The sequence below is a fragment of the Lissotriton vulgaris genome, chromosome 6 (genome assembly GCF_964263255.1).
Source record: "Lissotriton vulgaris chromosome 6, aLisVul1.2, whole genome shotgun sequence".
Taxonomy (NCBI): domain Eukaryota; kingdom Metazoa; phylum Chordata; class Amphibia; order Caudata; family Salamandridae; genus Lissotriton; species Lissotriton vulgaris.
This window is the reverse complement of record NC_141694.1, coordinates 1319732146-1319757008: the sequence shown is the minus strand read 5'-3', so window position 1 is coordinate 1319757008 and position 24863 is coordinate 1319732146.

Sequence of the window (24863 nt, the reverse complement as noted above, 5' to 3'; positions counted from 1 at the left end):
GGTAGATGGAGGCGGGACTTACCTTTGGCTTATGGTCATTTCACCTAGATGCTTTGGGGTGCTGAGGAAGGCAGTAGTTCTGCTGAAATGCATTTGCCTTGTCCTGAATAAATGTGCTTCCAACGGTTCCCCAAGGGTCTCTGCTTCTTTCTTTGAGAGGAGGTTGTTTGCTGCATATATATATATATATATATATATATATATATATATATATATATATATATATATATTGCCACAGCTTCTTCTTTCCACATGAAGTAGATCAAAGGACACGGCACAGCAACAGATGGTTTTAGCGTTCTTTTATTTACACACCAGTGCAAAAATAACGTGCATCAAAAAAGGACGGTCTACGCGTTTTGGCTCCTGCCTCCCACTGGACCATAGAGTCCCTAGGTCTAGAACATGTTTAAATAATGTGAATAGTGTAAGTACCCTCTACCATTTCCATGGTCATCTAGACCAACCCACCCAGCAATGTATATACATGGTCAGTACATGTTTAAAGGTATATACACCAATATGTACAATCAACGTAAAGTACTCTAATACTAATCCAGAACCATGCATCCAAAATAAAGTATTTACAATCTTGTTCTGTTATACATATCGGTGTTCAAAATTAATGTGAAGTACCAGTAATCAATCGAACCGATAATACTAAATAAAGTATTAACAACAATTATTTACAATCAGATCCATCCAAGTATTTATGGTATTAATTCATACCCGTTCATGAATTACTCAAGGAGTGAGGACCAAATAAATTCAGGGTTAGTGATGGCCTGAAATCATATGACAATCCATTTGCAAAACTTAAGAGGAAACAAATCTGAACACCGAGACAGGGAAAAATCAATACAAAATAGATACATATTTGGATCTTGGTACAGGTTGTCTACTACCCGAAACCGACAAAGACAAACTTGCAGAAACTCCACAATGGCTCGAAATTCTCCTGTCGATAAATAGTCTCCCAACCGGAAAAGCAATGGGCCTAGACGGAATTCCAGTCGAATTCTACGTTAAATTCAACAAACAACTAAAAGAAACCCTAACCAATTTGGTAATTCAGGTATTTAAGGGAGGGCGAGCACCCGAATCATGGAATCAGGCTAAAATCATAGTTTTTCCTAAAAAGAATAAAGATCCAAAGGAACTAGGGGCTTACCGCCCCATTACCCTGATAAATAACGACGCAAAAATATATTCTAAATTACTCGCTAGTCGATTGGCCCCGGTAATCCACAAAATTATTTCCGTAAGACAGCATGGATTCGTTCCCGGTAGATCTACTACTGATCACATTCAGAGGGTGATCACGCTCTTCGACATAGCGGACGTAACAGGAGACCCTATGGCACTTATCCTTTTAGATGCTGAAAAAGCCTTTGATAGGGTCTCCTGGAAATATCTATGGACCGCTATGTCAAGGAGTGGGATTGGGGAGACATTTATCAATGCTATTCGCAAGATGTACTCTAATCCAGAAGCTGTGGTCTCGATAAATGGAGAAAACACAGCCACAATTAAAGTATCAAGAGGTACAAGACAGGGGTGCCCTTGTTCACCTCTCCTATTTGCCATATTCATCGATCCTTTCATCCACAGATTGGAAATGAATACTTCAATAATGCCAATAAGGACTATCAATGGCGAAACAAAGTCTTTAGCATATGCCGATGACATTGCCATAGTTACAGCTGATCCTAAAAAATCAGTAGAGGCAATGGAACTAGAGGCAAACAAATTTGGCGAAATCTCGGGGTATAAATTAAACCAGACTAAAACTCAAATCTTAATCAACAGCAATAGCAATATTGTCGATGAAAGGGTAACGGATAAGGCAATGTATCTCGGTGTCAACCTTACCGCTAATTTAAACAATCTGGTTAAACTTAACATGGCTCCTCTAATGAAACAAACGGAAAAATGCCTAAAAAAAATGCACAATCTACACCTTACAATCATAGGAAGGTGCAATCTAATCAAAATGGTATATCTTCCTAGATTTTTATATTTTTTCAGAACCATTTGCTTGAATTTTGAACCACTTTTATTTAAGGAAATCGATAACATTTTTTCTCGCTTCATATGGAGCTATGGGAAAATACGAAGATCCAATAGATTTATTACCCTACCAAAAGAACGAGGAGGTTTGGCACTCCCAAACCTTAAAACCTACTGGTGGGCGACAATACTTAAGTATAGTAGCCAGCTGCTCAGGAATAATCAGGACGATCGCTTAGAAAGATCTGTTCCCAACCCCCAGGAACTTATTCTTGGCAATCAAGCAAGCGCACACTTGTGGCGACTGACTTATGACTGCCATTTTAAGAAAGTACGCTTCAAAACTTTAAAGGGTATCTACGCTGCCTGGAATGACATCCGTAAACATTTAGGGCTAGGCCGGTACTCATACTATACTACTTTTATAGGCAACAACAACCTCCCGGATATCTTTTCTGACATGTGTATGACACGGTGGACCAGACTTGGTATAATCCAAGTCGGTTCTCTTTATGAGTCAGCTGGTCTGGCCTCATTCGAGTCTCTAAAACACAAATATGGCCTAGAAAATAGGGACTTCTTCAAATATTTACAGGTCAGGGACTATATCATGAAAAGGGGGGGGGTAGGGTAGCTCTTCAGAAAAACGAGCTAATAGAATCTATTGTTCATTGTAGCAAAGTAAAAATTGGGGCAATATACACCAAGTTAACCACTGGATTCCCGGATGATATGGACAAACACATAGATAATTGGCAGAATAAACTCGGAATCTCAATTATACCCATCCAGAACGCATTCCAGCTATCCCAATCAATACTAATGTCTTCAAAACTGCAAGCACAATTCTACAAAACTTTTTTTATTCTATACCATACCCCCTATATGCTAGCTAAATGGAGTACAGGTAAAGGGACATTTTGTCCGAGATGCATGATGCCTGAAGTAGATCTAATACATATGTTTGCTACTTGCGGGGCACTATGTACCATCAGACGTGAGATATCCACCTTTTTCTCTGAAATATTTGAATCAGAAATTGTCATTACAACACCGGAAATAATATTGGGGTTTGACAGTGCGAACCACCCAGATAACATGAAGGGACTTCTATTTGTCTCCATGGCGGTGCTTCGAATCTGTCTTGCCTCTTCTTGGCTGGATAATGTCCCCCCATCTTTCCAACAATGGCAGGCCAGATTACTCTCAGCCTATAGCTTGGAAAAAGCAATATACAGCAGGAAGGGTGTCAAAAAGAAAAAGAAGGGTTTAGAAATTTGGTACCCACTTACACAATGGATCGAAGGTCTTGGATAGTAATTTAACTCCATTTTTTTTTTTTAAATTATATATTTTTTATTTTTTATTTTTTTATTTATTTTATTTTTATTCATTACTTAAATGCAAATGTTTATAGTCTTGTCTTAAGGGTATAGTTACTCGTCATGTTTAGTTAGTCGATGTTAGGCGATATGATCAATAATATCGTGCAATCATGCCTGTATTTGAGTGGGTGGAGGGTGGGGGGGGGGGGGGCTCCTAAATGTTTTGAAAAAATGTTGTGTAATAAAAATTGTTTAAAAAAAAAAAAAAAGGAAACAAATTTACAAGTTTTATAAGGGTTGGGATATATATATATATATATGAATGAATGAATGAAATGGCATTTGTAACGCGCAACTATGCCCAATGGGCGTCAAGGCGCCTATTTTCACTGAAAAAACCATAGGTTTCACACCAGTTATAGTTAGGAATTAGCATATAAAAAACCTATTAAATTCACTAAAAAAAACCATAGGTTTCACACCAGTTATAGTTAGCTGCAAATTTTACTGACATAAAACTATTGAAATTCCATGTTATAGTTAGTTGGACTCACTATAACTTGCGCGTGTAATGCACTGCTGATGACGTCACATATTACATCACTCATGACATGTAATATGTGATGTCATCAATTTAATAGGTTTTTTAAATGCTAATTCCTAACTATAACTGGTGTGAAACCTATGGTTTTTTCAGTGAATATATATATATATATATCTATATATATATATATATATATATATATATATATATATATATATATATATATATATATATATATATATATATATATATATATATATACATACATACATACTGTTACTGTCCTGTAATAACAACTTAAAACTAGCAATTTTGAGGATATTCGTATAACATGAACCCTGGACCCTTGCTTTTGACCTGTTTTTAATATATCAAGAAATAATGATTCAACATTTCTTTATGCACTTTTTTCACTTTATGGTAGCACTTTAAAGCCATCTAACATGTTTTGCACATGATATTGCATTTTTGCACAATTGAACCAATAATGCTGACCTCAGTACTGAATAGCCCACTTGGGCAGTATATCCTTTAATTCTGCACTAGTGGTAACCATGACATCTGGCCCTTATAGTATAAGTTATGTGCTCATGAATCAAATAGTGTTTGAATTTGTCAAACGTTTGAGTACTTTTTGCATTGAATTTTAAAGGCAATATGATTATTTATAAATTATTTATTGGCTTTTAACTTTTGTACATTATGAAGTTATGTTTTAGCCACTGCCATGAGTTTGTCGATCAAAATTCAGTTTTCTGAGGCATCCAAATTTACTTGTATATAGTCTAATACATATTAGTTTAAACATTACTGTTATAATAATGACATGAGATTGTCTTTTGCTGTGCAAACTAATGCATTTATGCTGTGATACTATCAATGTATATGGTTTCTATGAAAGTTGAGTATTTTCTCACTTTCTATTACATGTGATGGCACTACTTGCACTTTAAAAGGGGTGGTCATCCCTCGTGACGTTGTCATGTGATCAAGGCTATCTCTAGCCGAAACGCGTCATGGCGGACTGGTGCTGGGCTAAATACTAAATAAAATCAAATTTGCACCACTTTGGGTCTCGCTGGTTCCTGTGTGTCATATACATATATATATTACCTACTGGCGGTCGCCAGTAGGTATATATAGTTAGGATTTTTTCTCTATGGGATTTTTGAAAATTCTATGTCTAATAACTTTGGCGTTTGTGGACGGAATTGGCTGAAAATTTCAGGAAAATTGAACATTTTGTTTCTGAGCAGCCCCTGACAATTTGGGGGGGTTTCATCAAGGGGGGGCCGAGAAAAAAGGGGGGTCCCAAAACGCGTTTTTCCCATGTTAATTTCCATAGGGCGGTTGGCCTCACTTTTAGCTCGAACGGCTGAATGGATTTGCACGAAACTTGGCAAAATTGTAGGGACTGTTAGCCCGATGTGCCTTTGCTAGGTCTCAATATATGTGCTCCAGTGGATTTTGAGTAATTTAGGTTCAAAAAAAGATATATATCTGGGCGGAGCCTAACCACACATCTGATCTGATTGGCTGTCAGCACTTCATCCAAGAAGTGTTGGCAGCCATCTTGGGACCAATATACATGATAGCACCTCATTAAAAAGCATTGTAGTTAATAGAGGGTTTTAGGACTTTAGTTACATTATAAATCATTTGTTGATGGTACCATACTCGTTTTAGGAATTGTGGTGGGTTCTAAGGTGATTTTACCATGTGAAAAAACCTTCTGCTGTGATATCATGAATATTGTTTGAAAGAAAACTAATATCTCATGATTTTCCCACAGTGGTTTGGAAGGGGATCTATAAGCAAAACTGAAAGCATATTTTCTGTAAATTCACATTATCTTTCTCAGTCATGTGAAAATGAAGTCTGACATTCTCAGTAAAACATGTACATCCAACAAGGACAGAAACTGTCAGTTGATTCCTTTGTGTTCTACTGCAGCCTCCTAGAGTGTTCTAAAGAACAACTAGAGCGCTAACAGTCCTACTTATTACAAAGGTATGGCACACCTGAAGCCATCTTGATTGGAATAAAGTGGTAACTCTTAAAACATTTAATTTAAAAAGAAACAACATGAGGGGGTATATTTTGCCATAGAAAGTATGATTAGTGCTGCAGAATGAAAAATTAGGGCACATTTTGAGTGACTTCTCAAATCCTTTTCTATTTCATTAAAACATTCTGACATGCAGTCTCCCAAAATGGCCACCAGAGACAAAAGAGCCCAAATGTAGCCCAAATATCACCCAGATGTAGCCCAAGTATAGCCCAATGACAGAATGTCCCAGAGTGTTCTAAAGAACAACTAGAGCGCTAACAGTCCTACTTATTACAAAGGTATGGCACACCTGAAGCCATCTTGATTGGAATAAAGTGGTAACTCTTAAAACATTTAATTTAAAAAGAAACAACATGAGGGGGTATATTTTGCCATAGAAAGTATGATTAGTGCTGCAGAATGAAAAATTAGGGCACATTTTGAGTGACTTCTCAAATCCTTTTCTATTTCATTAAAACATTCTGACATGCAGTCTCCCAAAATGGCCACCAGAGACAAAAGAGCCCAAATGTAGCCCAAATATCACCCAGATGTAGCCCAAGTATAGCCCAATGACAGAATGTCCCAGAGTGTTCTAAAGAACAACTAGAGCGCTAACAGTCCTACTTATTACAAAGGTATAGCACACCTGGAGCCATCGTGATGGGAATAAAGTGGTAACTCTTAAAACATTTAATTTAAAAAGGAACAAAATGAGGGGGTATATTATGCAATAGAAGGTATTATTAGTGCTGCAGAAAGAAAAATTAGGGCACATTTTGAGTGACTTTTCAAATCCTCTTCTATTTCATTAAAAAATTCTGACATGCAGTCTCCCAAAATGGCCACCAGAGACAAAAGAGCCCAAATGTAGCCCAAATATCACCCAGATGTAGCCCAAGTATAGCCCAATGACAGAATGTCCCAGAGTGTTCTAAAGAACAACTAGAGCGCTAACAGTCCTACTTATTACAAAGGTATGGCACACCTGAAGCCATCTTGATTGGAATAAAGTGGTAACTCTTAAAACATTTAATTTAAAAAGAAACAACATGAGGGGGTATATTTTGCCATATGAATTATGATTAGTGCTGCAGAAAGAAAAATTAGGGCACATTTTGAGTGACTTCTCAAACCCTCTTCAATTTCATTAAAAAATTCTGACATACAGTCTCCCAAGATGGCCACCAGAGACAAAAGAGCCTAAATGTAGCCCAAATATCACCCAGATGTACCCCAAGTATAGCCCAATGACAGAATGTCCCAGAGTGTTCTAAAGAACAACTAGAGCGCTAACAGTCTTACTTATGACAAAAGTATGGCACACCAGAAGCCATCTTGATTGGAATGAAGTGGTAAGTCTGAAAACCCTCAATTTAAAAAGGAACAACATGAGGGGGTTAATTTTGCCATAGAAAGTATGATTAGTGCTTCAGAAAGAAAAATTAGGGATCATTTTGAGTGACTTCTCAAATCCTCTTCTATTTCATTAAAAAAATTCTGACATGCAGACTGAAACATGCACTTTGAATACCAGCAGCAGACGTCCCTGGTGAGCAGTAGCTTTACTACAGTGATCTAATGTGCAACTAGAGTGCTAACATTCAGAATTCATGGCAAATGTGTGACACATCTGAATGCCTTCTTGATGGAACCAAAGTAAACAAGCACTGAAAATGCAATAGATCTCGCCCTCGTTTAAGTTAAAGCCATTCTGTTTGTAATGAGGTGGCTTTTTAGCTTTGCTTTTATTAGTGTTTTTTCAACTTTCATGTAAATAACATGCATCTGTATGCATATAAGTATATGTATGCATGCATTTATGTTTGTATTTATATAGATATACAGATGATATATGTTTATATATGTATGTTTACAACGCAACCTCCGCTCCAAAGGGCAACACCTAGTACTGGTCCCCCACATGAAGTACTGTCGCATAGGAGGACGCTCCTTCAGATTGCTAGGGGCCAAACTATGGAACTCCCTCCCCCTCCACATCCGCTGCATTGACAACCTACTGGCTTTCCGCAAAGCTATCAAAACTCTTCTCTTCCCCCCATGTAGGTTCTCTCCCTTCTTTTTTCTCTCCCAGTTGGTTATGATGGTTCTAGCGCCGGGACGCCCCGTTGCCAGGGCAGCTGTTGCGCTTTACAAAACTGCTAACATAACATATATGTATGTATATATATATATTCACTGAAAAAACCATAGGCTATAGACCATATATAGTTAGGAATTAGCATTTACAAAACCTTGAAAATTCACTGAAAAAACCATAGGTTATAGACCATATATAGTTAGGAATTAGCATTTACAAAACCTTGAAAATTCACTGGAAAAAACATAGGTTATAGACCATATATAGTTAGGAATTCGCATTTACAAAACCTTATTTTACTCACACAAAACCATTGAAATTCCATATATAGTTAGTTGCACTAACTATATATCGCGCACCCGCAATCCACTGCTGATGATGTCACATATTACATCATTCATGACATGGTCAGTGACATCACTGATGACATCACTGATGACATCTCAAATGCCATCACTGATGACATCACTGATGACAACATCCAGTGACTGTATGTTTCTGTAAAGTTAAAATATGTCTTACATATTGAAGAATGAGTGGATGTATAAGTGTCTGGATGAAGGATTTAGTAGGTGCATGACTGACTGTATGAGTGAGTGATTAAATGTGTCTCACTGAGTGCATGGGTTAGTGACTAAACTGTCTTAATTTGTGCATCATTATGTCTGTTGTTCTGTAAACTGTTGCATGTGTTGATAAGTAGCTATATGAGTAACTATATGGGTTATTGATTGGTTGCCCAAGTATTTGTATGGGAGACTGAGTGTGTGTGTGGGTGGCTGGGAGGTGTATGACTCTGTGCATAGATGTGTGAGCAGTTGATTCACTAGATGTATGGTTTCAAAAGTGCATGTGGAAACAGCTGTATGGGCTGTTGACTGTGTGCATGAGTGTATTGGTGAGTGAATGGATATCTCAGTGCTACATGTCAAAGTAAGTACATATGTAAAACACAGTACATGTGAGAGTTGACATATATAAATAACTGTGCATAAGAGCCAGTGAATGTGTGAGTGGCTGTATGGATCATTGTGAACTTGTATCAGGGATTGTATAAGAGAGTAAATATGTGTTAGTATATGTTTGAATAAGTAAAGTTTGTATAACTGTATAGTTGAGGAAATGGAGGTGTGATTGATTCTTTGCATGACTGACTAGGTGTGTGAGTAACTCCATGGATGAGTGACAGTCTGTGAGTGTCTGTTTACACTGATTGTATCTAAGGTTATATTAGAGTCTGAAGAGGTTCATCGTGTTATCACATGAATGATATCATCAGTGATGTGATCAGTAATGTCAAATGAGATGTCATCAGTGATGTCATCAGTGATGTCATTTGAGATGTCATCAGTGATGTCATTTGAGATGTCATCAGTGATGTCATCAGTGATGTCACTGACCATGTCATGAATGATCTAATATGTGACATCATCAGCAGTGGATTGCGGGTGCGCGATATATAGTTAGTGCAACTAACTATATATGGAATTTCAATGGTTTTGTGTGAGTAAAATAAGGTTTTGTAAATGCGAATTCCTAACTATATATGGTCTATAACCTATGTTTTTTTCAGTGAATATATATATATATATATATATATATATATATATATATATATATATATATATATATATATATATATATATATTCACTGAAAAAACCATAGGTTTCACACCAGTTATAGTTAGGAATTAGCATATAAAAAACCTATTAAATTCACTAAAAAAAACATAGGTTTCACACCAGTTATAGTTAGCTGCAAATTTTACTGACATAAAACCATTGAAATTCCACGTAATAGTTAGTTGGACTCACTATAACTTGCGCGTGTAATGCACTGCTGATGACGTCACATATTACATCACTCATGACATGTAATATGTGATGCCATCAGCAGTGCATTACACCCGCAAGTTATAGTGAGTCCAACTAACTATAACGTGGGAATTTCAATGGTTTTATGTCAGTAAAATTTCCACGTAACTATAACTGGTGTGAAACCTATGCTTTTTTCAGTGAATTTAATAGGTTTTTTAAATGCTAATTCCTAATTATAACTGGTGTGAAACCTATGGTTTTTTCAGTGAATATATATATATATATATATATATATATATATACATACATACATATATATATATATATATATATATATATATATATATATATATATATATATATATATATATATATATATATATATATATATTCACTGAAAAAACCATAGGTTTCACACCAGTTATAGTTAGGAATTAGCATTTAAAAAACCTATTAAATTCACTGAAAAAACCATAGGTTTCACACCAGTTATAGTTAGCTGGAAATTTTACTGATATAAAACCATTGAAATTCCCACGTTATAGTTAGTCGGACTCACTATAACTTGCGCGTGCAATGCACTGCTGATGACATCACATATTACATCACTCATGACATGGTCAGTGACATCACTCATGACATCACTGATTACACCGTCCTTGTGACAGAGTGACAGACCTCCTTTCACTGTAAAGTAACCCTTGAAACACATATTCAAAAATAGAAACTAACATTTTCAAAAAAGTGGAGATACCTATACCAGTTACAACAACCAATTCAGTAATTCCACCATTTATATACACATCCACTCATTCATCAACAGTTCTATATAGTCAGTCATACATATACTCACTCATCATATGTAGTGAGACACCTATACATCCGTTAACACACCGACAGTCTTCCAAAAGTTGCTCACACACATACTCACACATGCAAATAAACTATTGAACATCCATTTTTTTGCATATACAGCTATACACACACTACCACCTTACTTCTAAAGAAACTTACACATACTTACTCTCTTAAAAAATCACTTATAGAAACACATACTTATTAAAACAAGAATTTTTTCAATCTCTCACTCTCATATATACTCACTTATATACATCAATACTCACATATACTAGATTAAAACATATGTAGTTACTGATAAAGACACTAGTAAGACAGTCATTCACTTACTAACACATACATATACACACTCATTCACCCATACAGTCCGGCACATATGCTGTCTTCAAAACACATACAAACAGTGAGTCAGTCATTTATGCATCTATGTGCTAAGTAACACTCCCACCAAATCATACAGACACTTATACTGATACTAAAAAAAACATCTAATAACCCATATACACACATATGTAGCTACTCACCAACCCATGCAGCCACTTATACACAAAGTGAAACACTGATACATATATTTAAATATTTAAACATTACTCACTAATATATGTATTCACTAAGATACACTTAATAAGCCAGTTATTCAATATTTTTTTTTTTTTAAACCATCCATTTAGACACTTATTTAAACATTTATTCTCCCATCGACCTTTACATATACATGTATAAAACATATTTATTTTTCAGAAAGACACACATTCACTGGATGGTGTCATCAGTGATGTCATGAGTGATGTCACTGACCATGTCATGAGTGATGTAATATGTGATGTCATCAGCAGTGCATTGCACGCGCAAGTTATAGTGAGTCCGACTAACTATAACGTGGGAATTTCAATGGTTTTATATCAGTAAAATTTCCAGCTAACTATAACTGGTGTGAAACCTATGGTTTTTTCAGTGAATTTAATAGGTTTTTTAAATGCTAATTCCTAACTATAACCGGTGTGAAACCTATGGTTTTTTCAGTGAATTTCATAGGTTTTTTAAATGCTAATTCCTAACTATAACTGGTGTGAAACCTATGGTTTTTTCAGTGAATTTCATAGTTTTTTTTAATGCTAATTCCTAACTATAAGTCTCACTTTATAAATAAGACTGTTAGCACTCTAGTTGTTCTTTAGAACACTCTGGTACATTCTGTCATTGGGCTACAGTTGGGCTACATCTAGTTGAAATTTGGGCTACATTTACATTTTTTGGTCTCTGGTGGCCATCTTTGGGCTACATTGGGCTACATTGGACTACATTTGGGTTACATTTTGGCATTTTGGCATATATATATAGCCCAATGTAGCACAATATATATTTTATCAAAGTTAATTTTCGTAAAAACTACTTAAGAATAGGGCTACCAGTCCCTACAATTTTTCCCATTTTTATTTTTTTTATTTTTTGCTTTGGAGCGCTCCCGGTGCGCTTCCCGGGGAGCGCCCCGAAAAGCGTACTTTTATAAAGCGCCCCCGGGCGCGCTCCGAGGAGCGTCCCATAAGCGCCAATATCGCGAACGAAAACATGATCATGACGTATCGCGTAGCCGCGTCCGCGTGATACGCACGGCGTAAGCGCACCCGGAAGTACTCGAGCGAATACGATCGCGCAACGTAAACATTCGACGCGCTTACGCTACGCGACCCGAAGCGCCCCCGGGCGCGCCCCGGGGCGCGTAGCGTAAGCGCGTCGGGTCATGTGACCTGAAAATAACACTTTTCATTGGTTCATAACAGTTTTAGTTTCATAATGATGAAGCCCCTGGTCTTGTGACCTGAAAATAACACTTCTCATTGGTTCAGGACAGTTTTTTTTCTAAATGATGAAAGACCCCACCTTTTTTCCTTATTCTGACTTTGTCCTTTGACTGAGGAAGACCTGTTTGTACATCTCTGTACCTTTTTGATATTAATAATGGCTTCAGTAGCAGCAGCAGCTGGTGCATCTGCCCCACCACCACCACCACAACCACCAAGAGGACCACCTCAAGATTATATTGGTGGTCAAGAACAGGAGGAGGAGGAAGAGGAAGAGGAGGAGGGGAGGAGAAGATGGCTGCCTGAAGAAAATACTCCATACAAACCCAAGCCACACATTATATGGGAGTTTTTTTCAATCCCAGAGGGCAAGAAAAAAGTTAATGCACCCAAGGTAACTTGCCTAATCTGCAATGATGAACTTTCACGGGGCAACCCAAACAAAAAATATTCATTTGGTAACTATACCATGATTCGTCCTATGACCAGAAAGCACCCAAACAACTACTCTCGTGCTGAGTTCAGGGAACTGGCCAGTAACCTCCCCAAGTCGTCAAGGACCACCTCCCAAACAAACCAACCGACTTCATCGGGACCAGAAACATCCGAGATGATGCCTTGCATTCAGCCAAGATTTGCTGATTTTACAATCACTTGTTCTGCATGTGGCAAGCTTATCGCCTATGGTGAAAAAAGCGTTAAGCTCATCGTCCTTGCAGGTGATAATCACAAGTGCCCCAAAAAGAAGTAATTTTTGGGGTTTTTTATTTTTTTGCTCCAGTTGAGCCAGTTTCAATTCCCTTTTTTTGTTTCTCCCCCTAAAAAAATACAAAAAAAATATAAAACTGTTTTGAAAAGCCAAAAAAAGTTCAAAAAGTTCAAAAAACACAAAAAAAATATAAAACAACAAAAAGAAGAAAAAAAAAAGTTCTTTTTAGAACTACCTCCAATTTCTAAATAAAAACTTCATTTTTTAAAAACTCTGTCATCTTTTTTCCTCATATTACGCTCCCCGGGCCGCTCCCCGGTGCGCGTACCGGGCGCTTCCCCCGCGCAAAACGAAAAAAAAAAATATTTTAAATGCCCCGCGGGGCCCTTTTATAGCCCCCACATCAAACCTAGGGGGTCAAGGGGGGGTCTACCCTGCCCCCTTATGGTCATTTCCCTCTTTGTTTTGCCCACCTCTCGTGTCTCGATCCTACCGAGACACAAGATGGCGGCCGCTCCGGACTGTTTAGAATGTTTACAGACAACTGAGAGCCAATCAGCTTTCTGCGCGCAAGTCGCGTGTCGCGCCTGGAGCGCTCTCCGGTGCGCGCACCGGAGAGCGCCTATAGATATATATATTTTTTTGAACCTAAATTACTCAAAATCCACCGGAGCACATATCTTGAGACATAGCAAAGGCACATCGGGCTACCAGTCCCTACAATTTTGCCAAGTTTGGTGGAAATCCATTTAGCCGTTCGGGCTAAAAGTGAAATCGACCGCCCTATGGAAATTAACATGGGGAAAACGCGTTTTGGGACCCCCCTTTTATCTCGGCCCCCGCTTGACGTATCCCCCCCAAACTTTCAAGGAAGAACCGGAGCTCGACGAGGCCATTTTCAGGAAATTTTCAGGCAGATTCGTCAACCGGTGCCAAAGTAATTCCAAATAGAATTTTGAGATTTAACATTGAAAAAAATCCTAACTATAACTACCTACTGGCGACTGCCAGTAGGTAATATATATATATATGTATATATATTTACCTACTGGCAGTCGCCAGTAGGTAGTTATAGTTAGGATTTTTTTTCAATGCAAAATCTCAACATTCTATTGGGAATTACTTTGGCGCCGGTTGAGGAATCTGCCTGAAAATGTCCTCAAATTTGCCTCGCGGCGCTGCGGTTCTTCCCTGAAAATTTGGGAGGATTCGTCAAGCGGGGGCCAAGATAAAAGGGGGGTCCCAAAACGTGTTTTCCCCATGTTAATTTCCATAGGGCGGTCGACCTCTCTTTTAGCCCGAACGGCTGAATGGATTTCCACCAAACTTGGCAAAATTGTAGTGACTGGTAGCCCGATGTGCCTTTGCTATGTCTCAAGATATGCGCTCCTGTGGATTTTGAGTAATTTAGGTTCAAAAAAATATATAAATCTATGGCTGCGCTCCGGTACGCGCACCGGGGAGCGCTCCGGGTGCGCTACGTGACTTGCGCGCGGAAAGCTGATTGGCTCTTGGGTGTCTGTAAACATTCCAAACAGTCCGGAGCGGCCGCCATCTTGTATCTCAGTAGGATCGAGACACAAGAGGTGGCAAAAACAAAGGGGGAATTGACCATAAGGGAGCAGAGTAGACCCCCCCTGACCCCATAGGTTTGATGTGGGGGCTATAAAAGGGCAATTGTGGTTGTCACCAGCAAGGAGGATGAGCTTTATGCTCTGTTCACCATAGGAGATGGGCTTACCACAAAAAATACATGTAATTCTGAATTCCCAAACCGTGGTTGTATGCAAGGGATCGTCTCCCTTGTCTCTGGTCCCGATGGAGTGGGTTTCTTTCTTTTGGAGGTGTTGATTGAAGATTGGGGAGGGTTACTGGCCAGTTCTCTCATCTCTGCAGCAGAATAGTTGTTCGAATGCTTGCGCTGCATGTGTCTAATCATGGTATTATTACCAAAAGAATATTTTTTGTTAGGGTTCCCCCTTGAAAGTTCCATGCCACAGATTAGGCAAGTCACCTTGGGCTCTTTGACTTTCTTCTTGCCCTCTGGTATAGAAAAAAACTCCCATACAATGTGCTGCCTTGGCTTGTATGGGGTATTGTCTTCTTGCAGCCACCTTCTCCCCTCCTCCTCTTCCTCCTCCTCCTCTTCTTGACCACCAATGTAATGTTGTGGTGGTCCTCTTGGTGGTGGTGGTGGTGGTGCAGATGCTCCAGCTGCTGCTGCTACTGTAGCCATTTTAAAGTACAAAATAGTTCTCAAAGATGTTCAAACAGGTCTTCCTCAGTCAAAGGACAAAGTCAGAATAAGGAAAAAAGGGGGTCTTTCATCATTTGGAAAAAAAAACTGTCCTGAACCAATGAAAAGTGTTATTTTCAGGTCACATGACCCGGGCTTTCATCATTTGGAAACCAAAACTGTTCTGCACCAATAAAAAGTGTTATTTTCAGGTCACATGACCCGACGCGCTTACGCGACGCACCCCGAGTTGCATCGCGTAAGCGCGTCGGATGTTTACGTTGCGCGATCGTATTCGTTTGAGTGCTTGCGGGTGCGCTTACGCCGTGCGTATCACGCGGACGCGGCTACTCGATACGTCACGATGATGTTTTCATTCGCGGCAATAGCGCTAACGGGACGCTAACCGGTGCGCGCCCCGGGCCGCGCTGAACAACTGTGCTTTCCGGTGCGCACACCGGGGCGCGCACCGGGAGCGCACCAAGGCAAAAAAAAATATATATATATATATATATTATTATATAAGTATACAATATAGGATTCATTATAAAAAATATTACATTTCAGAGGTTTGAGGCCCTATATATAGTTAGGAGTTAGCATTTAAAAAACCTATGATATTCCCTGAAAAAACATAGGTTTCACACCAGTTATAGTTAGGAATTAGCTTTTTAAAAACCTATTAAATTCACTGAAAAAACCATAGGTTTCAGACCAGTTATAGTTAGGAATTAGCATTTCAAAAACCTATGAAATTCACTGAAAAAACGATAGGTTTCACACCAGTTATAGTTAGGAATTAGCATTTAAAAAAACCTAATAAATTCACTGAAAAAACCATAGGTTTCACACCAGTTATAGTTAGCGTGAAGTTTTACTCGCATAAAACCATTGAAATTCCTATGTTATAGTTAGTTGAACTCACTATAGCTTGCGCGTGCAATGCACTGCTGATGACGTCACATATTACATCACTCATGACATGGTCAGTGACATCACTCATGACATCACTGATGATACCATCCTTGTGACAGACTGACAGACCTCCTTTCAGTGTAATGTAACCCTTGAAACACATATTCAAAAATAGAAACTAACATTTTCAAAAAAATGGAGATACCCATACCAGTTACAACAACCAATTCCGTAATTCCACCATCTATATACACACCCTCTCATTCAGCAACAGTTCTATATAGTCACTCATACATATACTCACTCATCAGATGTAGTGATACACATATACATCCTGTTACACACCGATAGTCATCCAAAAGTTACTCACCCACATACTTACACATACTTACTCTCTTAAACAATCACTTATAGAAACACATACTTATTTAAACAGGAACTCTTTCAATCTCTCACTCTCACATATACTCACTTATATACATCAATACTCACATATACTAGTAAAGACACTAGTGAGGCAGGCATTCACTTACTAACACACACATATACACACTCATCCACCCATACAGTCCTACACATATGCTGTCTTCAAAACACATACAAACAGTGAGTCAGTCACCAACCCATGCAGCCACTTATACACAAAGTGAAACACTGATACATATATTTAAATATTTAAAAATTACTTGCTAATACATGTATTCACTAAGATACACTTTATAAGCCAGTTAACCAATCAATATTTTATTTAAAAAAATCCATTTACACACTTATTTAAACATTTATTCTTCCATCGACCTTTACAAATACAAATATAACACATATTTATTTTTCAGAAAGACACACATTCACTGGATGGTGTCATCAGTGATGCCATGAGTGATGTCACTGACCATGTCATGAGTGATGTAATATGTGACGTCATCAGCAGTGCATTGCACGCGCAAGTTATAGTGAGTCCAACTAACTATAACGTGGGAATTTCAATGGTTTTATGCGAGTAAAACTTCATGCTAACTATAACTGTTGTGAACCCTATGGTTTTTTCAGTGAATATATATATATATATATATATATATATATATATATATATATATATATAGCAGGGGATTCCATGAAGAGAAGCATTATTGCAGAACAGGCAGCATGGCTCGTTTCGGCAGATTAGCCTTAATCATATGCTTGAAAACCAGGAGGCTGCATCGGTCCGCTATTCAAACACTGAATCGTGCCCCCATTGGTGGAAGCCCAGCTGAGTCCTGTAACTTGAAACGTCATTGCAGCCTGCATCGGTAGACTACGACTCCCAGAGAGCACCATGTTAGCTGAACGGGCTCTGTCCGATGCCAGTAGGTAGTTATAGTTAGAAATAGGAGTGAGTGAAGCTCACAGAGTTCTGCAGAGTTTCATAAAAGCTATGCAAGGTTCTACAGATTTTCACCCATATCTTATCTGAGCTTCACATATTCCCATAGTAGCTTCCCACATGCAACATAAGGCCCAAGGCCATTTCCTCTAGAGAACAAAGTTGGCTAGGAACACCAATGTGGTTATGACTCTCACAGCATGACATTTCTCCTAATTAATAATTTAGAAAAATTAGATGAAATAATAGATATGGCACGCCCAGGCCTTGGGCACACCACCAGCCAGCACCAAGGCCCGCGGTCACCAGCTGATGAAAGAGATGTGGTGCATGAATGGCTCAGAGGCTCCCAGCAGGAGAAGAGGTTGATAGATCCTGACCAGTTACCGTTGACTCCCACCAGCTTCACTCAGCTCTATTCCACTGCCCTCTAAGTACTAGAACCTTTAATTAGATTTGAGGACCATGCTGTCACTGCTTGAGTATGTGCCCAACGATGCTGCTGTGTTTTCAATGTGGTAGTACGAGTACTAGTAACTCCATGTCCAGTGTGCAGCAATATGTGGACAATCTAACTTGTCTTGGCTCTTTTCCTCTCAAAGTATGCCCACGTTAGTGTCCAGCCCATCCATGGGGCCCTGTAGAAGCTTACCACATAAACTTAACCCCTCAAAGGATGAGAGTAGCCATTTTTCACAATAACTGAAAATGGCAGTGGATAATTAATAGGTTCACTCAGGCACTGAGTGGCTCTCTCACGTACATATTCAGCCCTAAACCTACTTCTTCTTTCATTCACTCAATTGTATTCACTGGCAGGAGTGATCACTTACACGCCTTCACTTTACTTGTGCTTCCACTGCGCTCTCCCATGCTGACACCTGCACAAACAATATTACATAGAAGGGAATTCTCGAAATGCCACTCACTCATTCATCTCTTGCTTCCATATCCTCTTTATGTGTCAAATTAAAGCTGCTCACCTTGAAAAATTAAAACATGGCCTTCCTCAGAAGCTCACACATCCCTCTTCACCGCCGTGAAGTTTTACTGACATTACTACCCTTATCACCGAAGATGACACTCAGACTCCTTGTCCTCTCAGCTCCTACCCTCATTCGCAAAGACTTTTGGTGCTCCTTGAATCACCCACCCCTCTTTTCTTTAACACTCAAAAAGCTGAGCATCTCGCCTCCTGCCTACTATAAGGCTACACTCTTCAGATTTAGATCCTCCGTCACCAGAGGGAGCTAGAGACAGAGGTGAACACCATGCGCCACATCTGGATGACTATGAAAATTAGGGAGCTACTGAGGGAGATATTATTGCTAAGTAGTGCATGGGGAGGGTGAACCTAAGGACTAAGGTTGACCCCCAGCAGAAAGCTCTACAAAAGGAGGCCTGCTTTTTATTCTTAATCGTACAGTCTTACTTAAAATAAACTGCAAGTACCTGAATGAAAAGTGGGATTCAAGAATTGATTAGGGGTGGGCACAGCTAAACTCTGCTACATGTCAGTTTGTAGAGTTTTAAGTAGCAAAACTCTGCAAGCAGAGCGGAGTTAAGCACTCCCCCCTAGTTACGACCTAGTTTCTATAGAAAAAGCATTTTTTGTTTTGCTAATAACTTTGGCGCTGTTTGATGAACCTTCACAAAACTTTCTAAACTAGTTTTCCACTTACTTTAGCCGCTAACTGGAAAGCTTTGAAGTGATTTGCCAAGTGGGGGCCGAAAAAAGGGGGGCCAAAACGATTTTACCCATGCAGATTAGTACCAAATTTGGCAGAAAGCTACATCTTGGTCTAGAAAGATCTCTCTTTGTAATTTGGAGTAAATCTATTCAATAGTTTTGGAGTTACTAAAGAAAAAATATTTATGGGGCCAAAAACGTTTTAAAATAAAATTAATCTGAGGCGAAATGTTAAAAAACAATCAAACACCAGGTCCCGGGGGGATCAAAAAATATCTTGGGGGCACACATGCCCCCCCTTCCCAGGCTAATTTGGCCAAGGAGACCCCATCCCCAAGAGCCCAGCCTTATTACAACTGGGAGGAGGGATCATGGGCTACGTTCCAGGCTTCCCTGAAAATTTGGGAGGATTCGTCAAGCGGGGGCCAAGATAAAAGGGGGGTCCCAAAACGTGTTTTCCCCATGTTAATTTCCATAGGGCGGTCGACCTCTCTTTTAGCCCGAACGGCTGAATGGATTTCCACCAAACTTGGCAAAATTGTAGTGACTGGTAGCCCGATGTGCCTTTGCTATGTCTCAAGATATGCGCTCCTGTGGATTTTGAGTAATTTAGGTTCAAAAAAATATATAAATCTATGGCTGCGCTCCGGTACGCGCACCGGGGAGCGCTCCGGGTGCGCTACGTGACTTGCGCGCGGAAAGCTGATTGGCTCTTGGGTGTCTGTAAACATTCCAAACAGTCCGGAGCGGCCGCCATCTTGTATCTCAGTAGGATCGAGACACAAGAGGTGGCAAAAACAAAGGGGGAATTGACCATAAGGGAGCAGAGTAGACCCCCCCTGACCCCATAGGTTTGATGTGGGGGCTATAAAAGGGCAATTGTGGTTGTCACCAGCAAGGAGGATGAGCTTTATGCTCTGTTCACCATAGGAGATGGGCTTACCACAAAAAATACATGTAATTCTGAATTCCCAAACCGTGGTTGTATGCAAGGGATCGTCTCCCTTGTCTCTGGTCCCGATGGAGTGGGTTTCTTTCTTTTGGAGGTGTTGATTGAAGATTGGGGAGGGTTACTGGCCAGTTCTCTCATCTCTGCAGCAGAATAGTTGTTCGAATGCTTGCGCTGCATGTGTCTAATCATGGTATTATTACCAAAAGAATATTTTTTGTTAGGGTTCCCCCTTGAAAGTTCCATGCCACAGATTAGGCAAGTCACCTTGGGCTCTTTGACTTTCTTCTTGCCCTCTGGTATAGAAAAAAACTCCCATACAATGTGCTGCCTTGGCTTGTATGGGGTATTGTCTTCTTGCAGCCACCTTCTCCCCTCCTCCTCTTCCTCCTCCTCCTCTTCTTGACCACCAATGTAATGTTGTGGTGGTCCTCTTGGTGGTGGTGGTGGTGGTGCAGATGCTCCAGCTGCTGCTGCTACTGTAGCCATTTTAAAGTACAAAATAGTTCTCAAAGATGTTCAAACAGGTCTTCCTCAGTCAAAGGACAAAGTCAGAATAAGGAAAAAAGGGGGTCTTTCATCATTTGGAAAAAAAAACTGTCCTGAACCAATGAAAAGTGTTATTTTCAGGTCACATGACCCGGGCTTTCATCATTTGGAAACCAAAACTGTTCTGCACCAATAAAAAGTGTTATTTTCAGGTCACATGACCCGACGCGCTTACGCGACGCACCCCGAGTTGCATCGCGTAAGCGCGTCGGATGTTTACGTTGCGCGATCGTATTCGTTTGAGTGCTTGCGGGTGCGCTTACGCCGTGCGTATCACGCGGACGCGGCTACTCGATACGTCACGATGATGTTTTCATTCGCGGCAATAGCGCTAACGGGACGCTAACCGGTGCGCGCCCCGGGCCGCGCTGAACAACTGTGCTTTCCGGTGCGCACACCGGGGCGCGCACCGGGAGCGCACCAAGGCAAAAAAAAAAATATATATATATATATATTATTATATAAGTATACAATATAGGATTCATTATAAAAAATATTACATTTCAGAGGTTTGAGGCCCTATATATAGTTAGGAGTTAGCATTTAAAAAACCTATGATATTCCCTGAAAAAACATAGGTTTCACACCAGTTATAGTTAGGAATTAGCTTTTTAAAAACCTATTAAATTCACTGAAAAAACCATAGGTTTCAGACCAGTTATAGTTAGGAATTAGCATTTCAAAAACCTATGAAATTCACTGAAAAAACGATAGGTTTCACACCAGTTATAGTTAGGAATTAGCATTTAAAAAAACCTAATAAATTCACTGAAAAAACCATAGGTTTCACACCAGTTATAGTTAGCGTGAAGTTTTACTCGCATAAAACCATTGAAATTCCTATGTTATAGTTAGTTGAACTCACTATAGCTTGCGCGTGCAATGCACTGCTGATGACGTCACATATTACATCACTCATGACATGGTCAGTGACATCACTCATGACATCACTGATGATACCATCCTTGTGACAGACTGACAGACCTCCTTTCAGTGTAATGTAACCCTTGAAACACATATTCAAAAATAGAAACTAACATTTTCAAAAAAATGGAGATACCCATACCAGTTACAACAACCAATTCCGTAATTCCACCATCTATATACACACCCTCTCATTCAGCAACAGTTCTATATAGTCACTCATACATATACTCACTCATCAGATGTAGTGATACACATATACATCCTGTTACACACCGATAGTCATCCAAAAGTTACTCACCCACATACTTACACATACTTACTCTCTTAAACAATCACTTATAGAAACACATACTTATTTAAACAGGAACTCTTTCAATCTCTCACTCTCACATATACTCACTTATATACATCAATACTCACATATACTAGTAAAGACACTAGTGAGGCAGGCATTCACTTACTAACACACACATATACACACTCATCCACCCATACAGTCCTACACATATGCTGTCTTCAAAACACATACAAACAGTGAGTCAGTCACCAACCCATGCAGCCACTTATACACAAAGTGAAACACTGATACATATATTTAAATATTTAAAAATTACTTGCTAATACATGTATTCACTAAGATACACTTTATAAGCCAGTTAACCAATCAATATTTTATTTAAAAAAATCCATTTACACACTTATTTAAACATTTATTCTTCCATCGACCTTTACAAATACAAATATAACACATATTTATTTTTCAGAAAGACACACATTCACTGGATGGTGTCATCAGTGATGCCATGAGTGATGTCACTGACCATGTCATGAGTGATGTAATATGTGACGTCATCAGCAGTGCATTGCACGCGCAAGTTATAGTGAGTCCAACTAACTATAACGTGGGAATTTCAATGGTTTTATGCGAGTAAAACTTCATGCTAACTATAACTGTTGTGAACCCTATGGTTTTTTCAGTGAATATATATATATATATATATATATATATATATATATATATATATATATATATATATATATATAGCAGGGGATTCCATGAAGAGAAGCATTATTGCAGAACAGGCAGCATGGCTCGTTTCGGCAGATTAGCCTTAATCATATGCTTGAAAACCAGGAGGCTGCATCGGTCCGCTATTCAAACACTGAATCGTGCCCCCATTGGTGGAAGCCCAGCTGAGTCCTGTAACTTGAAACGTCATTGCAGCCTGCATCGGTAGACTACGACTCCCAGAGAGCACCATGTTAGCTGAACGGGCTCTGTCCGATGCCAGTAGGTAGTTATAGTTAGAAATAGGAGTGAGTGAAGCTCACAGAGTTCTGCAGAGTTTCATAAAAGCTATGCAAGGTTCTACAGATTTTCACCCATATCTTATCTGAGCTTCACATATTCCCATAGTAGCTTCCCACATGCAACATAAGGCCCAAGGCCATTTCCTCTAGAGAACAAAGTTGGCTAGGAACACCAATGTGGTTATGACTCTCACAGCATGACATTTCTCCTAATTAATAATTTAGAAAAATTAGATGAAATAATAGATATGGCACGCCCAGGCCTTGGGCACACCACCAGCCAGCACCAAGGCCCGCGGTCACCAGCTGATGAAAGAGATGTGGTGCATGAATGGCTCAGAGGCTCCCAGCAGGAGAAGAGGTTGATAGATCCTGACCAGTTACCGTTGACTCCCACCAGCTTCACTCAGCTCTATTCCACTGCCCTCTAAGTACTAGAACCTTTAATTAGATTTGAGGACCATGCTGTCACTGCTTGAGTATGTGCCCAACGATGCTGCTGTGTTTTCAATGTGGTAGTACGAGTACTAGTAACTCCATGTCCAGTGTGCAGCAATATGTGGACAATCTAACTTGTCTTGGCTCTTTTCCTCTCAAAGTATGCCCACGTTAGTGTCCAGCCCATCCATGGGGCCCTGTAGAAGCTTACCACATAAACTTAACCCCTCAAAGGATGAGAGTAGCCATTTTTCACAATAACTGAAAATGGCAGTGGATAATTAATAGGTTCACTCAGGCACTGAGTGGCTCTCTCACGTACATATTCAGCCCTAAACCTACTTCTTCTTTCATTCACTCAATTGTATTCACTGGCAGGAGTGATCACTTACACGCCTTCACTTTACTTGTGCTTCCACTGCGCTCTCCCATGCTGACACCTGCACAAACAATATTACATAGAAGGGAATTCTCGAAATGCCACTCACTCATTCATCTCTTGCTTCCATATCCTCTTTATGTGTCAAATTAAAGCTGCTCACCTTGAAAAATTAAAACATGGCCTTCCTCAGAAGCTCACACATCCCTCTTCACCGCCGTGAAGTTTTACTGACATTACTACCCTTATCACCGAAGATGACACTCAGACTCCTTGTCCTCTCAGCTCCTACCCTCATTCGCAAAGACTTTTGGTGCTCCTTGAATCACCCACCCCTCTTTTCTTTAACACTCAAAAAGCTGAGCATCTCGCCTCCTGCCTACTATAAGGCTACACTCTTCAGATTTAGATCCTCCGTCACCAGAGGGAGCTAGAGACAGAGGTGAACACCATGCGCCACATCTGGATGACTATGAAAATTAGGGAGCTACTGAGGGAGATATTATTGCTAAGTAGTGCATGGGGAGGGTGAACCTAAGGACTAAGGTTGACCCCCAGCAGAAAGCTCTACAAAAGGAGGCCTGCTTTTTATTCTTAATCGTACAGTCTTACTTAAAATAAACTGCAAGTACCTGAATGAAAAGTGGGATTCAAGAATTGATTAGGGGTGGGCACAGCTAAACTCTGCTACATGTCAGTTTGTAGAGTTTTAAGTAGCAAAACTCTGCAAGCAGAGCGGAGTTAAGCACTCCCCCCTAGTTACGACCTAGTTTCTATAGAAAAAGCATTTTTTGTTTTGCTAATAACTTTGGCGCTGTTTGATGAACCTTCACAAAACTTTCTAAACTAGTTTTCCACTTACTTTAGCCGCTAACTGGAAAGCTTT